The sequence below is a fragment of the Perognathus longimembris genome, chromosome 10 (assembly GCF_023159225.1).
Source record: "Perognathus longimembris pacificus isolate PPM17 chromosome 10, ASM2315922v1, whole genome shotgun sequence".
Taxonomy (NCBI): domain Eukaryota; kingdom Metazoa; phylum Chordata; class Mammalia; order Rodentia; family Heteromyidae; genus Perognathus; species Perognathus longimembris.
Window position 1 is genome coordinate 29,306,381 of NC_063170.1, and position 25,949 is coordinate 29,332,329.

Genomic DNA, 25,949 nt, shown 5'->3' on the forward strand with positions numbered 1-25,949 from the left:
TGTGATTTACAAAATATACTCCAAAAGGTGATCAAATTCACCTAATAGCAATGCACATATTATGCAGAGCCTACTTGCACTGATACACTATATAGGCTTCCTCAAATTTTCTGGAACCTGTCTATAAAGACAAGCTAACATGGCAAAGTGTCCATCATGCAAAGTCTTTAGGCACTGGCATATAATAAACTTCCTAATCATATGAGAGATCAGCAATGTCATGAACATGGGACTTGAGATTGAGCAAAGCACATCTGGCTCCCAACAGGGGCAGCATGCCTGCTAGACTGCACAGGAGGGGCTGGCGAAATTCAGCCACCAGGGTGCATATATCAGTAGAGGCAGCAAGCTGGGGAAAGCCCACAAACCCTAGGCCATCACCCAAATTAATCCCCGTGAAGCTCAGATCCACCCAAGATTGCAGAAGGAGAGAACATGGACCCAGATTTTAATAGAAAATGAAGGTTTCCAGCTGAAACAATCTCATAAGCGATAGCTCATAAGCAAGCGTGGATCCTCAGCACACAGGCAGAGGAGAAAGAGTCAAATGCAGCAGTAAACAAAGCCGTGCTATCTCCCTAGGCCCTTCTTTTAACTCCAACTTGTCACTAGTGTGTAGCCCATTACAGCCAGGAAGACAGAAAACACATGTAGCTTCAACTCTCCCCATGCCCACTCTCTAAAACACTGCTGTGAAAGGTAATGGACTTTTTGTTGGTCCTATTCACTGAGAGTCCACACTGGACAGTCACCCATATTTCCCTCTAGATCCCCTGATTCAAGCCAGCCCTTCTCAGGTATCTGAGGGATACTGACTCACAAGTCTGCACACATGCCCTACCAAGCATATTACACGTAATCAGTTCACAGGATGGGAGGAAACCCTAAGTCTGAAACTACAGGTACAGGAAGAATTCCAAGCTATGTCAAAACAGCCTCCAAACCATTCCTCTATAGCAGATGGGTACCCCCACCTGAATAGAAATGCTGACCTTCTGTGAGGAATTCATCTCATCCCTTAGCTGCTGTTTTGCCTGCTTTGTGGAGATGATGCTCAGAAATCGCTTGACCTTCCTGCAATAGATATCAATGCTATAAACACACTCAGCACATAGTGCATACAATGGCTTCGTGATCAAATTCTTTATGTAGAATCAAATGTCAGAGGTACTAGCAGTAGAAAGAGATGAGTGAGCAGGTGTAGACTCATGCAGAACATATCTCCACGTTTGGATGGTCATTTTCAAAGTTCAAGGTCTAAGAAGCACCTGAAAGTGTTACCCTGACCCAGCAGATGGTATTGACAGGAGCTGTACCCACTTTAGATGCCGTCATTGTAATTCACAATGAGGACTGGTGGCACAGCTCTCTAGAAAAATTGATACAGTGGACACATTAGTGTTTTAGAATATATCTATATAGATCTAATAATGTGATCTCACAAGGAAAATTTCCATGCTGAAAGCATTTTCTGTATTTACTCTAGACTGCTTTTCTGCCACTTCTTTTCTGTACCTACTCTAGACACAACATCTGGTTCACGCATCAGGACAAGGCTCAACCCCTGTAGTACCTTCTAAGAACCTAAGAAGGATTGGCGGCTGTATGTTCAGAGCTGACCAACATCTCTCTGCATCATGGGAGATTAAAGATAGCCCTGGAGAACGGAGCCTCCCCACACCCAGAGGATACATATTTATCAATACATAGCCTGAACAATTTTTCTCCTGTAGCTTTGTTCATTTTAAACAGAAAAATATTCTTCAACAAATAGTCCATGTAAAGAAGACTTCAATGCTATAAAAATCAGTTTTGCATATGAGGGACAAGGTAACAAACAGTACAAGAAATGTAACCAATGCCTAACGTGTGAAACTGTAACCTCTCTGTACATCAGTTTTATAATAAAAACTTAAAAAAAAATCAGTTTTGCAATCCCAAGAATAACACTACTCCTGACCTTCTCACATCAAGCAATGGAGCCAACCAGGTGACCTTTGCCAATGGAGCACTCAAATTTCTTACAAGTCTCCAGATAGCTCAGAGCCAACATTGTTCCTGACCATAATGGGTCCTGAGGTGTCAGCCTGGGTTAATCCCCTCTCTGGGGCACCAAGGCATCACAACCTGAAATTTCAAGGCGCAATTGATAGCGACCTACCTGCATTCAGTCTGAAGTGCCTACTCGAGGGACTCAGAACCACATGCCCTGAGTGCCAGAAAAGCTCAAGGAACTGTCTATACAACAATACCAAGGTGCCATGGCAGACACCCCTTCATCCAAGACAAAGGTCAAACAAACATCTCTAGATGAAACATCTCAGAAAATATATCTTGGGAAGAACATTTTGATGGAGTGAAGAATGCAGTCTCCAGACTTCCTAAGATAACATCTGGGAAGAACTGACAACATGGAAGAGAAAGGGAGAAGTTAAGCTCTTTGTTGTGTCCTTCACCTCACCTTGGTAAATGTTTAAGATACTGCTCTTTGCCATCAACTTTCCCTAGCAACTACTAAAGCAGAGGAAATGCTCAGTCCTGCTGGCATGAGCAGCAACTATGCCAAGTATTCTGTGTTCAGTGCCAAGTATTCTGTGTTCAGTATGTAGTCCAGAGAAAGAGAGAGAGAGAGAGAAAGAGAGAGAGGGGGGACAGACTGACAGAGACAGAGAGAGAGAGAGCCATCTCAGAGGCCTTCTTACAGATGTGGCTCACTGAGCTCTCACTTTCTAGGTATCAGTGTCATATGCTCCCTTCTCTGGGATCCACCAGATTGACAGGAGAAAACATTTCATAACTGCTGCTTTAGTCTTGTGTATCAGATTTTGGCAAGGTGGGGGCGAAGGGGGGGCACATTCACTGGTTCTATGTTCCCAACTTCTTAGGGGATAGAAGTAGAACCAAAATGTGAAGCCAGTCCAGGCAAATGTACAAGATCTCATGATTCCTCTCCAGAGCCAAGGTCTCAACCTTTCCAGAAATACCTCCATTAACATACAGAGGGTAGCTCAGGAGCCTATACCATCACTAGGATGTATTGGTACCCCTCTACAGCAGGGCATTCTCTGGCTGCCATGAACAACTGGAGATTGAGTTGCTTAGGGCAGAATTTCAGCAGGAGAACTTCACAGGGCAGCACATAGCAATGGAAACTTACCTTTCTCTATTGATAAGGCCTACCCTTGGTATATGAACAACATATGTGAGCACTACAATGAATATTCTCCATACAACTGAGAATGCTGTCAGCCCAGACTCCACAAAACTAAACAGCCAGGCACAGCCCCTGCAGCATGCAATCCTTAAGGAAGACAGAGGGAAGATCCTACACACAGACTTGGAGAGAAACCAAGGAAGGGACTTGAACAAATAGATACCACAGAGGCTCACACAACCCAAATCAACTGTATAAGCGGTAAGGGTGGAGGCGGATCCTGCAGACTGACAGCACCTGTGCAAAATCCTACCCATGTGCAACTCCCCCGCGTGTGGCCCAGCCTCACACACCTGAGCCAGGAGTTGCTCCACTTTCTCTTGTACTATGACCTTCAGCTGATCCACAGTCTCTGGCAGCAGGGGAATGGAAGGCACCCCTTTAGTGGATTCCAGGGCGAGGCTCCTCGCCTGAAGGTTGTTGGTCTTCACCCCAAGGTACAAAGAAGAAATCACGGCCACCCCAGAGAGGAGGGTCTCCAGGATGGCACACAGGTGCATGGCACGGGTGCAACACCGCCCTGAGGGGCTGGGCTCTTCGGATCCAGGCTCTTGCCCTGCTCCCTTCCCCATGGGCTTCTTCACCAGCATGGTGGCGGGGGGGGGGGGGGGGGCGCATCTCTGGCCACCTTCTACTTCCTGCCAAGACAACAGTCCAGAGGAGAAGGGACGCGTCCTCCAAAGTTCAGTCCCGGCGGCTGCACAAGTAGTTGGCAGAGTGGGCGCCAGGTGGGCCGGAGAGGGACCTGAGTGCAGCTCAGCATGGGGACCTGCAGGCAAGGACCATCTTCAGTCTGTGCCTCTCCTCCCAGCTGGGAGCAAAACAAACAAAAATAAATAAATCTCCCCCAGTCGGGGAAATCACACCCACCCAGACAGCTCTGCTGACAACCCCTGGGACAGATGGCGGGGCCTCAGCACTGGGACCGCGGAGAGCAGAGTGGCCGCCAGTGGCCCTGCCTGCGGAGCCGGTGACCTGTTGTGCCTCCATCCGCCTTAGGGCTACCTTTGCCGCGTCTGTCATGCAAGCTGATCGGATTCCCACCTGGATTCAGTTCAGGCAAAAAAAATTTTTTTTAAGGCTGCAAGAGCCCTTAAGAGTGCAGCCCAAGAAAGGTGACAAGAGGGAGAAGAGGAAGACCAGATCGCCCTCGCAGCCAGGAGCCAATCGTGAAGCTCTAGCCCCGGAGGCATGAAAGCTGTCCGCAGCCTCCCGCTTGCAAGCCTTAAATACCCTGGGGGGATGCTGGGGATTGAGAGTGCACCTGCACTCCAAGCACGTGGGCCCTCGACCCGCTCTGGGAGCCCCGTGGCCCGCCTCCGCCCACCACCCCGGCTGGAAGCCTCCTCATTAGCATAATACAGTCACCTTCACCAGACTCTCCGCAGGCATGCCCTTCACTCCTCCCCACCGCACCGCCCCCCCTCACCCCTGGTGCGCCCCCTCCCAATTTCTGAGTAGGAGTACTCCTCATTAGCATAATATATTTGCCGCCTTCCCCGTCTCCCTCATTATCATAATGTATTCACCTTGGCTCCCTCCTGTCTACTGGTCACAGAGACCTCCAAGGGAGACAGGGAGCTTGAATGGGAACTGGGCAGGAGGCTCCTTATTAGCTCCTTATATACAGTTATTTGGATCAGCCTCCTGATTAGAGAGTCGCCGGGTGGCTCCTCCCCCTCCACAGAGTAACTCTGGTGTCTTCCCAGCCCCCTAGCACGCTCCAGCCAGGGCAAGGGGCCGGTTCAGGATCTGCCTCATACATTCTGAGTTACAGCGGTTCATCCCGGTGAAAAATGGAGGAATGACCTCCAGAAGTACAAAACACAGCACTCAGCTCGAGCCCGACAGGGGGGTGTAGAGGCACACACATGTCTCAGGATTTAAGGAAAGGACTAAAGAATGAAGTCAATTTTTCCTTTTCCCTGACTCTTTCATTCTGTTCCCTCAGGGTCTCTAATGGGATATTGGAAAGTTAGTAACAAGTAGCATTTTTGCCTCTGATTTTTTTTTTTTTTTGTGGGGGAAGTACTTGTTACTCTGAAGAGACATTTATCTCCTCCTCGAAAAGAAGAAATAAAATACTACCTGTTTTTCTCCATCACAGCCACACGTCTGGGCAGTTCCACATCTATTTTTCCTCTTGTTCTGGTGTGTGTACCAGGGCGTGCAAGGACTCTGTCTCAGAGCTTGGGTGTTGTCCCTTAGCTTTTTCCATTCAAAGCCGGTGCTCTACCACTTGAGCCACAACTCTACTCCTGGCTTTTTGATGGTTAATTGGAAATGAGTCTCATGGACTTTTCTTGCCTGGGCTGGCTTTGAACCTTAATTCTCAGATCTCCCCCATTTGAGAAGCTAGTCATGAGCCACAGGTGGCTTTTTTTCCTTATTAAGGAAGATAACCTCCAGCTGTTGCTCAATGAAATCCTGCACTAAACTGATCTCTGTCTTGTGAACAAATACTCTCAGGTAGAAAGAAGATAAAGAAATTTCTACAACCTCATTAGGAGATGATACGGACAACCTGGGATAAAAACTCACCCAATTTTGCTATATATATGTATACATAGATAGATAGATAGATAGATACTTCCTTACATTTGTATTAAATAATAGTTCACCATAAATGACTGCATGGATGTTAGGTCCAGTGACTGAGGCCTTCTACAACATTCAAATTCTGAAGATCCCATGCCAGGTTTTTCCCAGTCAAAAACTGCTACTAAGATCAGAAACACAACCTATGTCTTCACTCGTCCTGTGAACAATTGTATACAGACTAAAACCAGAAAGTACATGCTTTTCATTTGAATCTTAGAGCACTATGATACCAAAGGAGGAAATGCAGTCCTTTTAAGACACACCTCATGGCAATAAACTTATTTTCAAAAATAGGGTAGGTGTTAGAATCTTCTTTTGTTCAAGTAGTTGCTTAGCCTTAAGTACTAACATTTTGAGGGTACCTGGTATTATTTAAGAAAACTATTTTAATCCACCCTAAACCTATTATAAGCATTGTTTTTCTAGAGACTGGAGGCATGGCTCAAGTAGAAGCACTCTAGCTGCATAGGAATTGTTTTGGGGCAATTTGGCTATGTGTCCTAGTTTTGGTTGATTGCTGGGGTAAAATTTTAACCTCTTTTAAACTAGCCAGTCATTAAAGATTGAATTCAGTTCCTCTCACTTGTCCTGTTTTGTATTTTTTTCTTTTTCATTTTGCCAGTCCTGGGGCTTGAACTCAGGGCCTAGGCACTGTCCCTGGCTTCTTTCTGCTCAAGGCTAGCACTCCACCTCTTGAGCCACAGTGCCACTTCCAGCTTCTTCTGTTTATGTGGGGCTGAGCAATGAAACCCAGGGCTTCATGCATGCAAGGTAAGCACTCTACTGCTAAGCCACATCCCCAGCCCCTTTACTGCTTAGTTTTGAAATAGTGTCTTGTTTCCTTCCCAGATAAACATTGGGACCTCAATTCACCTGCAGGAGGCTTTGCACTGTGGCCGGGATGACCAGGCTTCGAAACTGTGCCCAGCTTCTTTCCAGGAGATGGCATCTTGCTGATTTTTCTCCTGGGCCTGAATCTCAAGCCACGATCTTCTTGTTCACAGCCTCCTAGGTACCTAGGATTACAGATATGCGCCACCAGGGCTGGACATGGTACCTTATTATTATTATTTTTTAGATATATCCACTGTCGCATCCGCCTCGACCAGCAAGGAAGACACAACGCCGGATTCTTCTCTAAGCAGTTTATTCCAGAACCTTGAAACAGTCTTTCTCTCTCTCCCTTTCCCAGGGGCTTCCTCCCCCCCGCTCGGGGGCTTCCCGCTTGGCCTTAAGTGCCAACTGGGTAGCCAATCCCGGTAAGCTACGTGGGGATTACCGATAGGTCCAGGTATGCGGAAGCAAGCCAGAGTCCAAGCTTTAGCCATATTAGGAGTTGTTTATCACAGAGAGCACTCGCCGTCGGGAGGGCGGAGGGCAGAAGCCGGCGCCATTTCAGGGTGCAGCTGCTCGCAGCTCTCTACAGTTCCCCCCTTTTTATTTTCTGAGTGGCAGGCAAGAGTAGAGGTCAGATCTCTGTGAATGTTATTTGAAGGACATTGTACTGGCCTTCACTTAGGTAGCGCCTTCCCAAGGACTACCAGACCCGTCCGATGCCTTTTTTACAGAGGTGGGGCCTAGGGCATCAACCCACATGCAATCTAACATGCTCTTCTTGGGGCTCGCGCCGGGATGCGTCTCCCAAGTGCAGTGCGCTAGCCTCGCATCCTGCGCTATTTTTTAAATGTGGCAAGCCACACATTGGGGGACTGTCCGGCCTCCATGGCAGTAAAGGCTTGGACAAGCATGGCTGTATTGCGACATTGGAAGCCTAATTCGGCAAATGCACCACAGGCACACCAGGATGACCATGGCCAGAAGGCCTATAAGGGCCCCCAACCCCGCCCACTCCTTCAGATGGTTCATGGCGTTTAAAATCCAGGAGGACAGCCCGTCCGCCAACCCGGCGTCCACATGAGTTGAATTTACGGTAGTGATGGCGACCCTCAGTTGCTCCATCAGCACATCAAATTCTCCTGTCCAGTTCCCTAAAAGATAACTAGACAATTGTTTAGACAAATTTGCAGCATAGGTGTAATTATCATACTGAATACTTGTCACGCATAGACCAGCGTATTTCCACTGACAGCCAAGCTGGGCAATTTGCCAAAGCGTGTCAATCTGTTCCTGTACCAGGTCCACCCGTTGGTTAAGGACCATCAGTCCCCCTTTCAACTGGGCACCACTCCATTCCCAGCACTCTGCTGGCTAATTAGAGACAAGTCTCTCACAGGGACATTTGTTTGCCCGGGCTGGCTTCGAACCGCAGATTCAGATCAGTGAGTCTTATAAGGGGCCACTTTACTCCAATTAGAAGCAACAAGGTGGTCCACACAGAAGTAGTTTTTAAGCATGCTTTCTTACCTGGAACTTATTAAGGGTCTGGAACTTATTAAGAGTCAGTATTAGATCTCGACAAACTTGTAGGAATCACCTGTGCTTCTCTGTGGGCCTGCTGGAAACTGTTACAAAAAAAAACCTACAAAGAAGCTGGAATGGCAATTAAACATTTTGGTAGCCATAATTCTCCTTTTCTCACTTTGCAATAATTATTTAGGACAATTTTACTTCCAAATTTCTTATCTAGAAATGTATTCTTGATTTCCAAAGCCTTTTTAACACTAACACAACACTTTAGCTTTTATCTGCATCGGAAAAACAAGCTCACAGGCAATCTGAAACCAGGTGCCGCCCTTTGCCTACGGGCTGCTTGTTTCAAAAGAGCCTCTTTTTTTTTTCTTTTTTTCTTTTTTTTTTTCTTTTTCAGTCCCAGTTACTGCATGGCATGAAGACCTTTGAATTTTTCCTTAAACTTAGTTTTGCATCATACTGCAGTCTTGAACATGTTCACACTCACACATGCACACACACATACATTTTCAAAAGATCTTAAAGCGCGCAGAACAAGCATCGGCCATACATTTTAAGACAAAAACCTTTAACAAATGATTTTAGCATTCTCCAGCCTCACCCTCCAGGGCTTGATAGCCTCAGTAAAACATTCTAGCGCACCAAACAATTTTCTGCTTAAGAAGGCTGGGTGGGGGTCCCCCTAGAGTTCTTTTTTTGTGGACATTCTCACTGATTGACTGATTGTGGGCTGTCACCTGTACATCTTTCCAGTGAGATAAAGTCAAGTCCAGGGGAGTGGAAGGAACGTTCCCCATCATCCGTTTGTCAGTCAGGCACAGCGCAAGAAAGAAACACACAAAAATACTTACAAACAACACAGAGATGACAGCGTGGCATGGTGAGGTCACTCCCTGCCACCTGTCCCCCAGTCTCCCCAGGATACCACGGTGAGGCTCCCCGAAACTGCAAACCAGGGGGCGACTGTGTCACATTCATCCAAAAATCTCTCCAAAGTACTCTTCTTTATCTTTAACTTCTTCGAGTGCAACAGCGCGTTAAGAGCCAAAAAAATTGGGTGCGAGGCGCCCATAATTATAAGGTTTGGCTTTTGCTTTAGCCCGTTCCTCTTAACCTCTTTCCCTTGCCACCCGAGGGTTCCTGCTCCTCCTTTATCTACAGTGAGGAGCCTATTTTCTTTTCCCGCTCTTGTCGCGGATCCCCTTCTTTTCCGGGGACTTACCGGTGCACCACCCTGGCTGCAGAGAGTTCTGAATCCTTATAGAAACAGTGTTCCCCGTACGGGCCACCACTTGTCGCGTCCGCCTCGACCAGCAAGGAAGACACAACGCCGGATTCTTCTCTAAGCAGTTTATTCCAGAACCTTGAAACAGTCTTTCTCTCTCTCCCTTTCCCGGGGGCTTCCCCCCCCCTCGGGGGCTTCCCGCTTGGCCTTAAGTGCCAACTGGGTAGCCAATCCCGGTAAGCTACGTGGGGATTACCGATAGGTCCAGGTACGCGGAAGCAAGCCAGAGTCCAAGCTTTAGCCATATTAGGAGTTGTTTATCACAGAGAGCACTCGCCGTCGGGAGGGCGGAGGGCGGAAGCCGGCGCCATTTCAGGGTGCAGCTGCTCACAGCTCTCTACAATCCACAAATCTCCCTTTCCAGTTTGCACTTTAACATTTCTTTTTTTGTTTGTTTTGTTTTTTGCCAGTCCTGGGCCTTGGACTCAGGGCCTGAGCACTATCCCTGGCTTCTTTTTGCTCAAGGCTATCAATCTGCCACTTGAGCCACAGCGCCACTTCTGGCCATTTTCTATATATGTGGTGCTGGGGAATCGAACCCTGGCTTTATGTATACAAGGCAAGCACTCTTGCCACTAGGCCATATTCCCAGACCTTCTTTAACAATTCTTTTGCATGTTTTTTCCCCCACTTCTTGCCCTCTGAATGTTTGTGCTCCTTGGGTCTCTGTCCAATGCTATACTTGCACCAATACAACTCCTAAATTGCCATTTTTTTATGGCTGAGCCATAAATCCATTGAGCAAACCCAAATCTCTTAAGCCTCGACAACCAATTCCTATTTGCTGTCTTCACTAGAGAGTCTATTATTTCCAAATTAACCTACATCTTTTAAATTCTTCTTCTTTTTCTCATTTCTGTATGGAGCTGCCATCTCTTTAGTGTCCGCAAGCACAAACCAAAACCAAATTAAAAACAAACAGTAATGAGACTTCAATTCTCTTTCACCCTTTCTCCCTGCCTCCCTAATATTTCCTATTGTCCTTAGGATGAAAACTTTATAGCTTGCATGCTGTCACCATCATCTAGTTCCTGCTACTTCAACAGCATCCTGTTTCATCCTTCTCCTCACTCTCCAAACCAGTTTGAAGTATAGAGGCAACAAGAATAATGGGATAGGGCTGGGAATATGACCTATTGGCAAGAGTGCTTGCCTCGTATACATGAAGCCCTGGGTTCGATTCCCCAGCACCACATATATAGAAAAAAGCCAGAAGGAGTGCTGTGGCTCAAGTGGCAGAGTGCTAGCCTTGAGCAGGAAGAAGCCAGGGATAGTGCTCAGGCCCTGAGTCCAAGGCCCAGGACTGGTGAAAAAAAATTAAATAAATAAATAATGGGACAAAAAAAGAGAAGAAGAGTGGGACAAGGTAGGGTACAGTCAGTACTGCCCTATTAAAACTTTAATTTTAATTAAAAAAAATTTTTTTGCCAGTCCTGGGCCTTGGACTCAGGGTGTGAGCACCATCCCTGGCTTCTTCCCACTCAAGGCTAGCACTCTGCCACCTGAGCCACAGTCCCCTTTCTGGCCATTTTCCATATATGTGGTGCTGGGGAATCGAACCAAGAGCTTCATGTGTAGGACGCAAGCGCTCTTGCCACTAGGCCATATTCCCAGCCCTAAAACTTTAATAGAGCAACCATTTTCCATCTCTACCAGCAGACAGTATCTGACACAATTCCTTTGGATGATGGAAATACACTTGGTGGAAATTGGCCATGAGAAGGTACATGAGTAACTGTTGAAAGCTCTTAAAACTATCAGATCTTAGGAGAGAGATTACGTTGGAATTTGAGACCTTTATCCCGAGGATTAGATTTGCTTTATGTCTTTGGTGGTCACAATACCACTGCAATTCACCAGTCATTATCTCTATGATTTCAAAACCCAGTAGATTCTCTGCATTAAGCACAAAAAAATGTATGGATTAATAAAGCTCTGGGAGTTTCAGTGTGTGTTTCTCTGAGGAGTCATCTGAGCATGGCTATTTTGGTTTCTATGTAGAGAAGGATTTTTTTTTTTTTTTTGGCCAGTCGTGGGCCTTGGACTCAGGGCCTGAGCACTGTCCCTGGCTTCTTCCCGCTCAAGGCTAGCACTCTGCCACTTGAGCCACAGCGCCGCTTCTGGCCGTTTTCTGTATATGTGGTGCTGGAAAAATCGAACCTAGGGCCTCGTGTATCCGAGGCAGGCACTCTTGCCACTAGGCTATATCCCCAGCCTGAGAAGGATTTTTTTTTTAAATAGCTCTAAAAATATGTTGTTGTCTAGTTGACTCCAATTGGCCTATGACTTACATCAATAATAGTAGAAGGCAAAATGGTTGGTAGATAGCTATGAATGTCTTAATTCCAAGACCTGTTTGTATGTTACCTTATGCAACAAAACAGATATGTAAGCAAAGGTATAATATAAGGATCTTTAGATGGGAATATTTTATCCAGTTATTTGGGAATTTATAGTGTATCCACAAAGGTTCTTTAAAAAGGGAGGCAGGCCAAGAGTTGATGGTTCATGCCTATAATCCTATCTACTCAGGAGGCTGAGATCTAAGGGTCATGGTTCAAAGCCAGTCCAGGCAGGTAAGTTTGTGAGACTCTTATCTCCCATTAAACACCAAAGAAGGGGAAATGGAGCCATGGCTCAACTGGCAGAGTGCTAGCCTTGAGCAAAAAAGCTCAGAGACAGATCCTAGGCCCTGAGTTCAAGCCCCAGGATTGGCACAAAAAAAAGAGGGAGAGAGGTGGGGTCTCAGAAGGAGGAGAGCTGTAACAAGAGGAGCAGAGATCAGCCCGATGAGAGTATTCATCACAAGGGTCACAAAGGCTGAGCTGATCACCATTGAAAGCTAGCCTGGACAAAATAGTCTGTAAGGCTCCATCTCCAATTAACCAGCAAAAAGCTAAGTTGCAGACATTGCTCAAGTGAAATAGAGCAAGCCAACAGAGAGAGCATGAGCCTTTGAGTTCAAGACCTGGTACCAGCAATAAATTAATACATAAATCCATAGATACATTGAGATGCTAAGTTTGTGGTGATCTGTTACAACAGAAAAAGGAAATTAATAGAAACAAAATCTTAATAAATCAACATTCATGGGCTGGGGATATGGCCTAGTGGCAAGAGTGCCTGCCTCGGATACACGAGGCCCTAGGTTTGATTCCCCAGCACCACATATACAGAAAACGGCCAGAAGCGGTGCTGTGGCTCAAGCGGCAGAGTGCTAGCCTTGAGCGGGAAGAAGCCAGGGACAGTGCTCAGGCCCTGAGTCCAAGGCCCAGGACTGGCAAAAAAAAAAAAAAAAGAAATCAACATTCATCTACTATGGCAGCAGAAGTGGTACTAGAACCACCAAACCATCTTATAACTAGGCAGGCTGTTAAATACTAAGGTATGCCTCTTGGATGTATGTACAAAACTATTTCATTAACAGGTGCCCTGGGAAGAAATTTGGGGAACATGTCTTCTCTCCTGGCATGAGCAATTAGGGTGCTCTTTACAGGAGCACAGAAAACTGAATATAATGTGTTCCAGTTCCTGGATGCCTGCGTGTGTGCAAGGCCCTCACCAGATCCAATCAACAGATTCTTGACTTCTGCTGTACAGAATAGTCCACAAAAATGCACTTTGATTGTTATAAAACATTCAATATTCTATTTTAGGTACCAAAAAAGACTAAGACAAGAAGAGAGGGAAAATTACCTTTGAAGGTAATTGGAGTACATATGAAATAACATATTGTTATTTAAAATGCAACTTATATTGTTTCCAGATTACTTATAGATTATAATATTGACTGTATTATTTCAAAGTGTAACACATTACTTTTACATATAATTTATATATTACTTTTACTAGTAGCATATTAATGTATTACTTTGTATTATAGGCTTGTATTATTACAAAGTGTAGGACAATCATTTAATATAATAAATATGCTGGGAGGAAAGAATGCAGAAACATATAAAGTACTTAAAAAACAGTGGAGGCAAAACATGGGGGGAAGAAAGAAACTTTAAATGAAGACAAGGAACTCTAGCATAGTAATTGCAACTGTCATACACAGTAATCCAAAAATGTCAGTAAATACTATCAAAATAAGTTTTCTGAATACACCATATTTCTAAATAATCTGAAATAAACACTAGAAAGCAACTTTCAAACTACAAGAAATAAGGTCAAGGCCACTCTGCTCAGTCATGGTAGCTTAACGTTGTGGTTCTCCTGATGTTGCTTGGAAAACTCTCAGATTGGATTTTTTTTTTCATCAGATATGCTTTTATTTATTATTTATTTATTTATATATATTTTCTAATTGTCAAAGTGATGCACAGATAGGTTACAGTTTCACATGTTAGGCATTGGATACATTTCTTGTACTGTTTGTTACCTCCTCCCTCATTCCCCCCTCTCTTCTCCCCCTTTCATTCTCCCCCCATGAATTGTTCAATTGGTTTACACCAAACAGTTTTGCAAGTATGCTTTTGTAGTCGTTTGTCTTTTTATCCTGTGTCTCTCAATTTTGGTATTCCCTTTCAGTTTCCTAGTTCTAATACCAGTATATACAGTTTCCAATGTACTCAGATAAGATACAGTGATAGTGCAGGTACAACCACAGGAAGGGGATACAAGGGTATCATCAACAATAGAAGCTATGGTTTCACATGGCATGTTGAAAGTAATTACAACAGTGATATATCACTCATTTCATAACATGGAATTCATTTCACTTAGCATTATCTTATAGCTACATTCTTCTTAATGGCTGCATAGTACTCCATTGAAGTTTTTAACTTGTTATTAAGCAGTAAAGAGTTGAAGGAATTACAGTATTTATATTAGATATACTCAAGACAAGTGAGATAAAATGAGGCAGAAAGTATTAAATATTCTCTGGCCTTCTTGTGATAGAATGCATGAGAGTCAAAGAATACCTCATCCCTGAATGCAGGGAATTAATGAACCTCAATGTTTTGACCCCTCTATTCAATTCCCGTGGTGACCATGAGAAGTAGAGACCTATTTAAGTATAGATGAGTAACCAGAGTATATTTTCAAAAAATCCACCTCTCAGTAATGAGAGGGAAAGAATATCACAGAGATACCCAACAGGGAAATCCCTGCTGAAGTGGATAGTGCATCTGCTTCTACTGGAATGTACTTAGAGTTATGAGGTTGTCTCAGCCATCTCTCTTGCAGTTTCATGACTAGCCTCATCACAACCGGACAGGGATACCATGTATAGAGAAATACCTGGAAAACAAAGAGCCATATTCAGAGGCTCATAGGATGTTACCCTTATCACTTCCCCTCTGTGTTTCACAAAATAGACCCCAACAGTAATCAAACTCATCTAATAGTAATGCATATATAATGCAGAGCCTACTTGCATTGATACACTATAGGATTCAAGTCGTCTAGAATCTATCTATAAAAACAACCTAACATGGCAAAGTGTTCATTGCACAAAGACTTTATGCACTGGTATATAATAATCTTCCCAATCACATGGGAGATCAGAAATGTCATCAACATGGGACTTGAGATTGAGCAAAGCACATCTGGCTCCCAACAGGGACAGCGTGCCTGCTAGATAGACTGCACAGGAGGGGCTGGCAAATTCAGCCATCCAGGTGCATATATCAGTAGAGGCAGCAAGCTGGGGAAAGCCCACAAAACCTATGCCATCACCCAAAGTACTTCCCGTGAAGCTCAGACCCACACAAGAGTGCAGAAGGAAAGAACATGGACCCAGATCTTGATAAGAAATAAAGGTTTCCAGCTGATATAATCTCTCTCATAAGGTATGTCTTAGAAGCAAGTGTGGATCATCAGCATACACACACAAGAGCCAAGAATCAAATGTAGCAATAAACAGAGTCTTTCTATCTCCCTAGGCCCTTCTGTTAACTCCAACTTTTCCTAGGTGTCATGGGCTACGCACCAGTGATGACAGAAAACACATGTAGCTTCAAACCTCCCTGCCCACACTCTGAAACACTTCTGTGAAAGGTAATGAACATTTTTGTTGGTCCTATTTACTGAGAGTCCACAGTAGACAGACACTTATACTTCCCTCTAGATCCCCCAGCTCAAGCTAGCCCTTCTCAGGTATCTGAGGGATACTGACTCACAAGTTTGCACACATGCCCTACCAAGCATATTACATGTAATCAGTTCACAGGACGGGAGGAACAAAAGCATAAATCTGAAACTACAGCTACAGGAAGAATTCCAAGTCATGTCACAACAGCCTCCAAACCATTCTTCCATAGCAGATGGGTACCCCCATCTGAATAGAAAGGCTGACCTTCTGTGAGGAATTCATCTCATCCCTTGGTTGCTGTTTTTCCTGCTTTGTGGAGATGATGCTCAGAAATCTCTTGACCTTTCTGCAATAGATATCAATGCTGTATATCCACTCAGCAAATAATGCATACAATGCCTATGTGATCAGATTCTTTATGTAGAATCAACTTCCAGAGGAACTAGCAGTAGAAAGAGAGGAGTGAGCAGAAGTAAACTCATGCAGAACATATCTGCATTACTGGATGGCCAATTTCAAAGTTGAAGGTCTACGAAGCACCTGAAAATGTTACACTGACCAAGCAGATGGTGCTGACAGCACCTGTACCACTTTACATGGCGTCCGTGTAACTCACAATGAGGACTGGTGGCAGAACTGTGTAGAAAAATTGAGAGAACCAGTAGACACGTTAGTGTTTTGGAACATATCTTATATAGACCTAATAATGTGACCTCTCCCAAGGAAAATTTCCATGCTGAAGGGACCCCACTGCTTTTCTGTATTGACTCTTGACACAGCACTTTGGTTTACCCCTCAGGATGCAGTTCAACCCCTGTGATGGCTGCTAAGCTAAGAACCTCAGAAGTGATTGGAGGCTGTATGTTTAGAGCTGATCAACATCTCTCTGCATCATGGAAGATTAAAGATAACCCTGGAGAAGGAAACCTCCCCACACCCAGAGAATACATGTTTATCAATACATAGCCTGAAGAGTTTATCTCCTGTGGCTTTGTTCATTTTAAACAGGAAAAATATTCTTCAACAACTAGTCCACATAAAGAAGACTTGAGTGCTATAAAAATCAGCTTTCTAACCCCAAGAATAACACTGCTCCCGACCTTCTCATATCAAGCAATGGAGCCCAACAGGTGACCTTTGCCAATGGAACACTCAAATTTCTCTACAAGTCTCCAGATAGGGGCCTGGCCTGCTCAGAGCCAACATTGGTCCTGACCAAAATGAGTCCTGAGATGTCAGCCTGGGGGCTGTCTCTCTGGTGGCACCAAGGCATCAACTGTGGAAATTCCAAAGCAATTGAAAGCAACCTACCTGCATTCAGACTGAAATGGCCACTTGAGGGACTCACATCCATATGCTCTGAGTGCCAGAAAAACTCAAACAACTGTCTACACAGCAACGATACCAAGGTGCCATGACCTTCATCCAAGACAAAAGTCAAACATCTCTAGATGAAACACATCTCCCAAAATATATCTTGGGCAGAAAATTTTCATAGAAAGAAGAATGCAATCTCCAGACTTTATAAGATAACATCTGGGGAGAACTAAACACATGGAAGAGAAAAGAAGAAGCTAAGCTCTTTGTTATGTCCTTCACCTCACCTTGGTAAGTGTCTAAGATGCTGCTCTTTGCCATCAACTTTCTCAAGCAACTACCAGAGGAAATGCCTAGTCCTCCTGGGAGGAGCAGCAACTATGCCAAGCATGCTGTGTTCAGTATGATATTGGTGATGATATTGGAGAAACCAGATGTGGAGGGCCCAGAAATGGAGGACCCTGGCGCAGAAGTGGAGGACCCTGAAGCAGAAGTGGAGGGCCGGACTTCCTGCTTGGCACGGGAAATGAGGCCCAGGAGGCCCGGGAGGTCCCGAGAGGGGACACGGCGGCTGCTGTGCATTCTCCAGGCCCAGTGCAGTGAGGGGGAACTTCCTGCCAAATTCGCTGGGTGGTGGGACTTCCTGTCGAGTACTGCAAGTGCCCATGAACTGCGACATAGCACTTACTGGGCTCTCCAGGGGCCTCGCCTTCCATGAGGCGGGACTTCCTTCCATGCTCGATGGGAGGTGGGACTTCTGGTTTGGCACCTCAAGTGAATCAAAAGGGCCATGCAGCTCTTCCCAGTCCCTGGGGGGGGGGGAGTTGGCACCCCCACTTGCCGCGGGGCGGGACTTCCAGCAGGGGTGGGACTTCTGGCCAGGCACCGGAAGTCTGTGTCAGAGGCCTGGTTGCGGTGGTCACTGTTTGTTCCCTGTGGGGTTTAGACCCTGCGATGGGGGACTTCCCGTCGGTGAGGATGGTGCTGCTTCCTGTGCTGGATGGGCTGCTTCGTGGGCGGTGCGTGGTGCTGGCGAGCGGCTTGCCACGGCGCAAGGAGATCATGGGCAACACGGTAAATTGAGGCACATGGGGGCGGGGGGCGGGGCCGGGGGGAAACTAAGTCACGGGAGGGGGAAACTGAGTCACGGGGTGGAAAGTGAGTCATGGGGGGAAACTGAGTTACGAAGGCCGGGGCAGGGGGGAAACTGAGACATAGGGGGGTCGATTGGGTAAACCGAGGCACGCAGTTCCTCAGAACAGGGCCACTTCCGGTTATTCCGGGACACTTTCAGCAACGGGAACCACTTCCGGTTGTCCATGGCCACTTCTGGGCGCCCTGGGGGGGGCAAGTTACACATCCATCCACCCCCCCACCCCGTCCTCCCCATCCCCTCCCTCCCCTGACCCCTCCTGTGACCCTTAACATGTCCCCAAACATGACCACTCCCATGTCTGTTCCCATGACCCTTACCGTGACCCCTCCCATGACCCCCTCCCTCACTTCCCACAGGATCTCCAGGCTCTGGACCTGGTCATTGGCGCCGACACTGTCGTGGTGCGGGAGAGACGACCGCCCTCCACACTCTGTCCTTCCTTCCTGGCGGTCTGTCTGAGGGCTTAGTACCCCCAGCTCTGCCCATCCACCTGTGGGGTACTGGTGCTTGGTAAAACAAGCTCCATCCACCATAAGGTACTGGTGCTTGGTTCCCCCAGCTCCATCCACCCATGGGGTACTGGTGTTTGGTTGCCCCAGCTCCATCCATCAGAGGGTACTGGTGCTTGGTACCCCCCAGCTCTGCCTATCCACCCGTGGGGTTCTGGTGCTTGGCTCCCCCAGCTCCATCCACCCATGGGGTACTGGTGCTAGGTATCCCCCAGCTCCATCCACCCGTGGGGTACTGGTGCTTGGTTCCTGTCGGGAGCTGAGCTAGCAGCTAACCTCATCCTGACCTCTGGCTGTGCTGTTATCACGAGGAATGCGGTAAGATTTGGCTTAATTGACAGCCAGCACTTACCAAGATGTTTTACTGTGTCCATAGGCGCCTGGTTTATGTTTACCATTCAGCCTTGTCTTGTTTTATTGCCTCCTGTTATTTACCGACCTAAAAGCTTTCTTAGTTTCTTAAACTTTGGTAACCCTATGCCATTCCCTGGTTCCCGAACTGCATAAAAGCTGGATGTTAAGAATAAACGGGGCTGCAGTCTTGAGTTACAATTTCTAGATGCAGACCTCCCGTACCCCCCATCTTTGCCTCTTGTCTTTTTTCTCTTGTCTTGTATTTTTCCTTTTCTTTAATCCTCGCCCCCCTCATTCAGGATTCCTTTTCGCTGCCGGCTGGCTCCGCAGGGGTTCCCTCCAGCTCCATCCACCATAGGGAACTGGTGCTTGGTACCCCCAGCTCCATCCATCCACCATGTGGTACTGGTGCTCGGTACTCCCCAGCTCCATCCACCCGTGGGGGTACTGGTGCTTGCTACCCCCAGCTCTGTCACCCCCCACACAGGCGGTGGACAACCTGGTCCTGGGGTAGACGGCGGAGAAGGACAATGCCTGCTGCATGCTCTCTGGGTGAGGCCCCCATGATCCCTGACCCCATGACCCCCATGACCCTGTGACCCCCCGGCCCTGTCACCCACCCCATTAACCCCCCCAATCCCCCCCAAAGGCATCTGGGGATGGGAAGGGGGGAATTCAGGGGCCTGTGACCCCTCCCTGACCCGGGGAAGGAGGGGTCAGGGGTCATGACCCCGGCCGGGGTCAGAGGTCACACGGGGGGAACCTCTTGTCTGCAGGCTGAGCGCCCGGACACACAGCGTGTTACAGGCATGGCGCTGGTGTGGTGCTGGAGCGCAGGTGGGTTCACCCTGGAGGGGGAGGTTGGGGTCGGGGGTCAGGGGTCAGGGGTCACGCCTGGTCTCAAGCCCACAGACAGCCAGCCACAGATGGAGGAGCTGCGGATCCATAAGGAGACGTGGGTGATGTTCTCGGCGCATGGAGGAACTGGCGGCCCAGTAGGTCGAGAGTAGGGAGCCCATGAAAAGGGGGTTGGGAGTCACGGGGGGTGTCGGGGTCATGGCGGGGTCACTGGTGGTCAGGAGAGGGCCTAGGCTGAATCCTGGGGCCTGGATTCAATCAGGAGCCTGGGCGTTTGGGTCTGGATGTGGGACTGGGTGCTGCTCTGAGTCCTCATCCAGGGTGCTATGCTTAGTCCTGGACCTGGATTCAATCAGGAGAATGGGTGTTAGGCCTAGACCTGGACCCGGGTGCTGGGCTTAGTCCTGGGCCTGGATTCGATCAGGAGCCTGGGTGCTGCGCTAAGTGCTGAGCCTGGATTGGATCAGGATCCTGGGTGCTGCACTGAGTCCTGGGCCTGGATTCGATCAGGATCCCAGGTGCTGTGCTCATTCCTGCTCCCAGGTGCTATGCTTAGTCCTGCTTCTGGGTGCTGCGCTTAGTCCTCAGCCTGGATTAGCTTAGGGTCCTGGGTGCTGCGCTTAGTGCTCTAGCCTGGAGTAGATAAGGATCACGGGTGCTGTGCTTAGACCTGGGCCTGGGTGCTGTGCTCAGTCCTCAGCCTGGATGAGATCAGGATCCTGGGTGCTGTGCTCAGTCCTCACCCTGGATTAGATCAGGATCCCGGGTGCTGCACTCAGTCCTCAGTCTGAATTAAATCAGGAGCACGGGTGTTGGGCTTAGTCCTGGGCCTGGATTTGATCAGGAGCCTGGATGAGATCAGGATCCCAGGTGTGTGCTTAGACGTGGGCCTGGGTGCTGGGCTTAGTCCTGGGCCTGGATGAGAACAGGAGCCAGAGTGCTGGGCTTAGTCCTGGACCTGGATTCGATCAGGAGCCTGGGTTCTGGGCTTAGTCCTGGGCCTGGGTGCTGCGCTTAGTCCTGGGCCAGGATGAGATCAGCTCCCGGGTGCTATGCTCAGTCCTCCTCCTGGGTGCTGCACTCTGTCCTTAGTCTGGATTAGATCAGGATCCCAGGTGCTGCGCTTAGTCCTGTGCTGGGTGCTGCGCTCAGTCCTTGGTCTGGGTGCTGTGCTCAGTCCTCAGCCCGGGTGCTGTGCTCAGTCCTTGGCCTGGATGAGATCAGGCTCCCAGGTACTAGGCCCAGTCCTGGTCCTGCATGCTGCACTTAGTCCTCAGTCTGGATGAGATCAGGATCCCGGGTGCTGCACTGAGACCTGGTCCCAGGTGCTGCGCTAAGTCCTTGTCCCGGGTGCTGTGCTTATTCCTACGCTGGGTGCTGTGTTCAGTCCTGGTCCCGGGTGCTGTGCTCAGTCCTCAGTCTGGATTCAATCAGGATCCCAGGTGCTGTGCACAGTCCTGCTCCCGGGTGCTGCGCTCAGTCCTCAACCTGGATGAGATCAGGATTCCAGGTGCTGTGCTTAGTCCCACACTGGGTGCTGCACTCAGTCCTGGGCCTGGATTAAATCAGGATCCTGGGTGCTGTGCTTAGTCCTGGGCTGGGTGCTGCACTTTGTCCTTGGGTGTGGATTATTAGATCAGGATCCCGGGTGCTGCACTCAGTCATGGGCCTGGGTTAGATCAGGAGCCTGGGTGTTGGGCCAGGATCTGGGCCCGGGTGCTGGGCTTAGTCCTGGGCCTGGATTAGATCAGGAGCCTGGGCATTTGGGTCTGGCTGTGGGACTTGGTGCTGCGCTAAGTCCTCATCCAGGGTGCTGTGCTTAGTCCTGGGCCTGGATGAGATCGGGGGCCTGGATGAGATCAGGGGCCTGGGCATAGGGTCTGGATGTCGGCCTGGGTGCTGTGCTTAGTCCTGGGTCTCAGTGCTGCACTTAGTCCTGGGCCTGGATTGGATCAGGAGCCTGGGTGCTGCGCTAAGTGCTGAGCCTGGATGAGATCAGGATCCTGGGTGCTGGTCTTAGTCCTGTGGCATGGGTGATGTGCTTAGTCCTAGGCCTGGATGAGATCAGGATCCCAGGTGCTGTGCCTAGTCCTGGGACTGGGTGCTGGGCTCAGTTCTTGGCCTTGGTGCTGCGCACAGTCCTGCTCCCAGGTGCTTGCTTAGTCCTCAGCTCAGGTGCTGCACTCAGTCCTCGGCCTGGATGAGATCAGGATCTCGGGTGCTGCGCTTAGTCCTGCTTCTTGGTGCTGTGCTTAGTCCTCAGCCTGGATTAGCTTAGGATCCTGGGTGCTGCGCTTAGTGCTGCAGCTTAAAGTAGATCAGGATCACGGGTGCTGTGCTTAGTACTGGGACTGGGTGCTGTGCTCAGTCCTCAGCCTGGATGAGATCAGGATCCCGGGTGTTGCACTCCGTCCTCAGTCTGGATTAGATCAGGAGCACAGGTGTTGGGCTTAGTCCTGGGCCTGGATTTGATCAGGAGACTGGATGAGATCAGGATCCTGGGTTCTGGGCTTAGTCCAGGCCTAGATGAGATCTGGATCTCAGGTGCTATGCTTAGTCCTGGGCCTGGGTGCTGGGCTTAGTCCTCCGCTGTGGTGCTGCGCACAGTCCTCATCCCGTGTGTTGGGCTCAGTCCTGCTCCCAGGTGTTGTGCATAGAACTCAGCTCAGGTGCTGTGCTAAGTCCTCGGCCTGGATGAGATTAGATCCCGTGTGCTGCCCTCAGTCCTCCCTCCCAGGTACTGCGTTCAGTCCACAGTCTGGATTAGATCAGGATCCCAGGTGCTGCACTCAGTCCTGGGCCTGGGTGCTGCGCTTAGTCCTTGAGCCCGAATTATTAGATCAGGATCCCAGGTGCTGCACTCAGTCCTTGGGTCTGAATTATTAGCTTAGGATCCTAGGTGCTGTGCTTTGTCCTGGGCCTGGATTCTATCAGAATCGGATCCCAGGTGCTGGCTTCAGTCCTGGGCCTGCGTGCTGTGCTTAGTCCTCAGTCTGGATTAGATCATTCTCCCGGGTGCTGGGCTTAGTCCCACACTGGGTGCTGTGCTCAGTCCTAATCCTGGATTAGATCAGGATCCCGGGTGCTGCACTTAGTTATGGGCCTGGGTGCTGCACTGAGTCTCAGGCCTGGATGTGGTCAGGATCCCGGGTGCTGCGCTCAGCCCTGGGCCTGGATTCAATCAGGATCCCGGGTGCTGCGCTGAGTCCTGGGTCTGGATGAAATCAGGCTCCCAGGTGCTATGCTCAGTACTGTTCCCAGCTGCTGCGCTCAGTCCTTAGTCTGGATTAGATCAGGATCCCAGGTGCTATGATTAGTCCTGTGCTGAGTGCTGCGCTCAGTCCTTGGCCCGGGTGATGTGCTCAGTCCTCAGCCCGGGTGCTGCGCTCAGTCCTTGGCCTGGATGAGATCAGGCTTCCGGGTACTAGGCTCAGTTCTGGTCCTGTGTGCTGCACTTAGTCCTCAGTCTGGATGAGATCAGGATCCTAGTTTCTGCACTGAGTCCTGGTCCTGGGTGCTGTGCTCAGTCCTCGGCCTGGGTACTGCACTCAGTCCTCGTCCCAGGTTCTGTGCTTATTCCTACGCTGGGTGCTGCATTCAGTCCTGCTCCTGGGTGCTGTGCTCAGTCCTCCTCCTGGATTTGATCAGGATCCCAGGTGCTGCGCTCAGTCCTGGTCCCGGGTGCTGCACTCAGTCCTCCTCCTGGAATCGATCAGGATCCCGGGTGCTGCCCTAAGTGCTGAGCCTGGATTCGATCAGGATACTAGGTGCTGTCCTTAGTCCTGCGGACTGGGTTTTGCACTTAGTCCTGGGCCTGGATGAGATCAGGATCCCAGGTGCTGTGCTTAGTCCTGGGCCTGGGTGCTGGGCTCAGTCCTCGGCCTTGTTTCTGCACGCAGTCCTTGTCCCGGGTGCTGCTCTCAGTCCTGCTCCCAGGTGCTGCGCTCAGTCCTCGGCCTGGATGAGATCAAGATCCCATGTGCTGCGCTTAGTCCTCAGCCTGGATTAGCTTAGGATCCTGGATGCTGCACTTAGTGCTGCAGCTTAAAGTAGATTAGGATCACGGGTGCTGTGCTTAGTCCTGGGACTGGGTGCTGTGCTCAGTCCTCAGCCTGGATGAGATCAGGATGCCGGGTGCTGTGCTCAGTCCTCAGCCTGGATGAGATCAGGATCCCGGGTGCTGCATTCAGACCTGAGCCTGGATTAGATCAGGAGCACGGGTGTTGGGCTTAGTCCTGAGCCTGGATTTGATCAGGAGCCTGGATGAGATCAGGATCCCAGGTGCTGTGCTTAGACGTGGGCCTGGGTGCTAGGCTTAGTCCTGGACCTGGATGAGAGCAGGAGCCTGGGTGCTGGGCTTAGTCTTGGGCCTAGATGAGATCAGGATCCCAGATGCTGTGCTTAGTCCTGGGCCTGGGTGCTGCGCACAGTCCTTGTCTCAGGTGCTGTGCTCAGTCCTGCTCCCAGGTGCTGTGTTTAGTCCTCAGCTCAGGTGCTGCACTCAGTCCTCTTCCCAGGTGCTGCGGTCAGTCCTCAGTCTGGATTAGATCAAGATCCTGGGTGCTGCACTCAGTTCTGGGCCTGGGTGCTGCGCTTAGTCCTTGAGCCCAAATTATTTGGTCAGGATCCCGGGTGCTGCACTCAGTCCTTGGGCCTGAATTATTAGCTCAGGATCCTGGGTGCTGTGGTTTGTCCTGGGCCTGGATTCCATCAGGATCGGTTCACAGTTGCTGGGCTTAGTCCTGCGCCTGTGTGCTGTGCTTAGTCCTCAGTCTGGATTAGATCAGGCTCCTGGGTGCTGGGCTTAGTCCCGCGCTGGGTGCTGTGCTCAGTCCTAATCCTGGATTAGATCAGGATCCCCTGTGTTGCACTTAGTCCTGGGCCTGGGTGCTGCGCTTACTCTCAGGCTTGAATTTGATCAGGATCCCGGGTGCTATGCTCAGCCCTGGGCCTGGATTTGATCAGGATCCCGGGTGCTGTGCTGAGTCCTGGGTCTGGATGAGATCACGCTCCCAGATGCTATGCTCAGTCCTGCTCCCGGGTGCTGCGCTCCGTCCTCAGTCTGCATTAGATCAGGATCCCAGGTGCTATGCCTAGTCCTGTGCTGGGTGCTGGGCTCAGTCCCTGGCCCGTGTGCTGTGCTCAGTCCTCAGCCCGGGTGCTGCAGTCAGTCCTTGGCCTGGATGAGATCAGGCTTCCGGGTACTGGGCTCAGTCCTGGTCCTGCGTGCTGCACTTAGTCCTCAGTCTGGATGAGATCAGGATCCCGGGTGCTGCTCTGAGTCCTGGTCCCTGTTGCTGCGCTCAGTCCTCGGCCTGGTTGCTGCACTCAGTCCTCGTCCCGGGTTCTACGCTCAGTCCTGCTCCCTGGTGCTGTGCTTATTCCTATGCTGGGTGCTGCGCTCAGTCCTGGTCCTGGGTGCTGCACTCAGTCCTCCTCCTGGATTCGATCAGGATCCCGGGTGCTGTGCTGAGTCCTGCTCCGGGATGCTGTGCTCAGTCCTGGTCCCGGGTGCTGTGCTCAGTCCTTAGTCTGGATTCAATCAGGATCCCAGGTGCTGTGCTCAGTCCTGTTCCCGGGTGCTGTGCTCAGTCCTCAGCCTGGTTGAGATCAGGATTACAGTTGCTGTGCTTAGTCCCGCGCTGGGTGCTGCACTCAGTCCTGGGCCTGGATTAAATCAGGATCCTGGCTGCTGTGCTCAGTCCTGGGTTGGGTGCTGTACTTAGTCCTTGGGTGTGGATTATTAGATCAGGATCCTGGGTGCTGTACTCAGTCCTGGGCCTGGGTTAGATCAGGATCCTGGGTGCTGTGCTTAGTCCCAGTCCTGGATCAGATCAGGATTTCAGGTGCTGCACTTAGTCCTGGGCCTGGATTGGATCAGAATCCCAGGTGCTGTGCTCAGTCCTGCACTGGGTGCTGCACTCAGTCCTCAGCCCGGGTGCTGTGCTCAGTCCTGCTCCGGGGTACGGTTAGGTAGCAGTAGACTTCTTCAGGTAAGAAGTTCCATAGAAACTACTTAGTGCCCCACAGCAATAACCCAGGACTGCCAGTAGCCCTACCCCAGACAGGAAGAAAGTGAAAGGAAAATGCTCAACAAGCCCAATTTATCTCTCATTTAAAAAAGTCTGGGGAAAAATGACTTAAGATATCCAGACACATCCTCTGGCTTCTTGCCGCTACTTTTCTGAATATAAAAAGCTGGCAAAAAAAAGTCTGGTACTAATCAGAGGAACAGGTGTTCATAA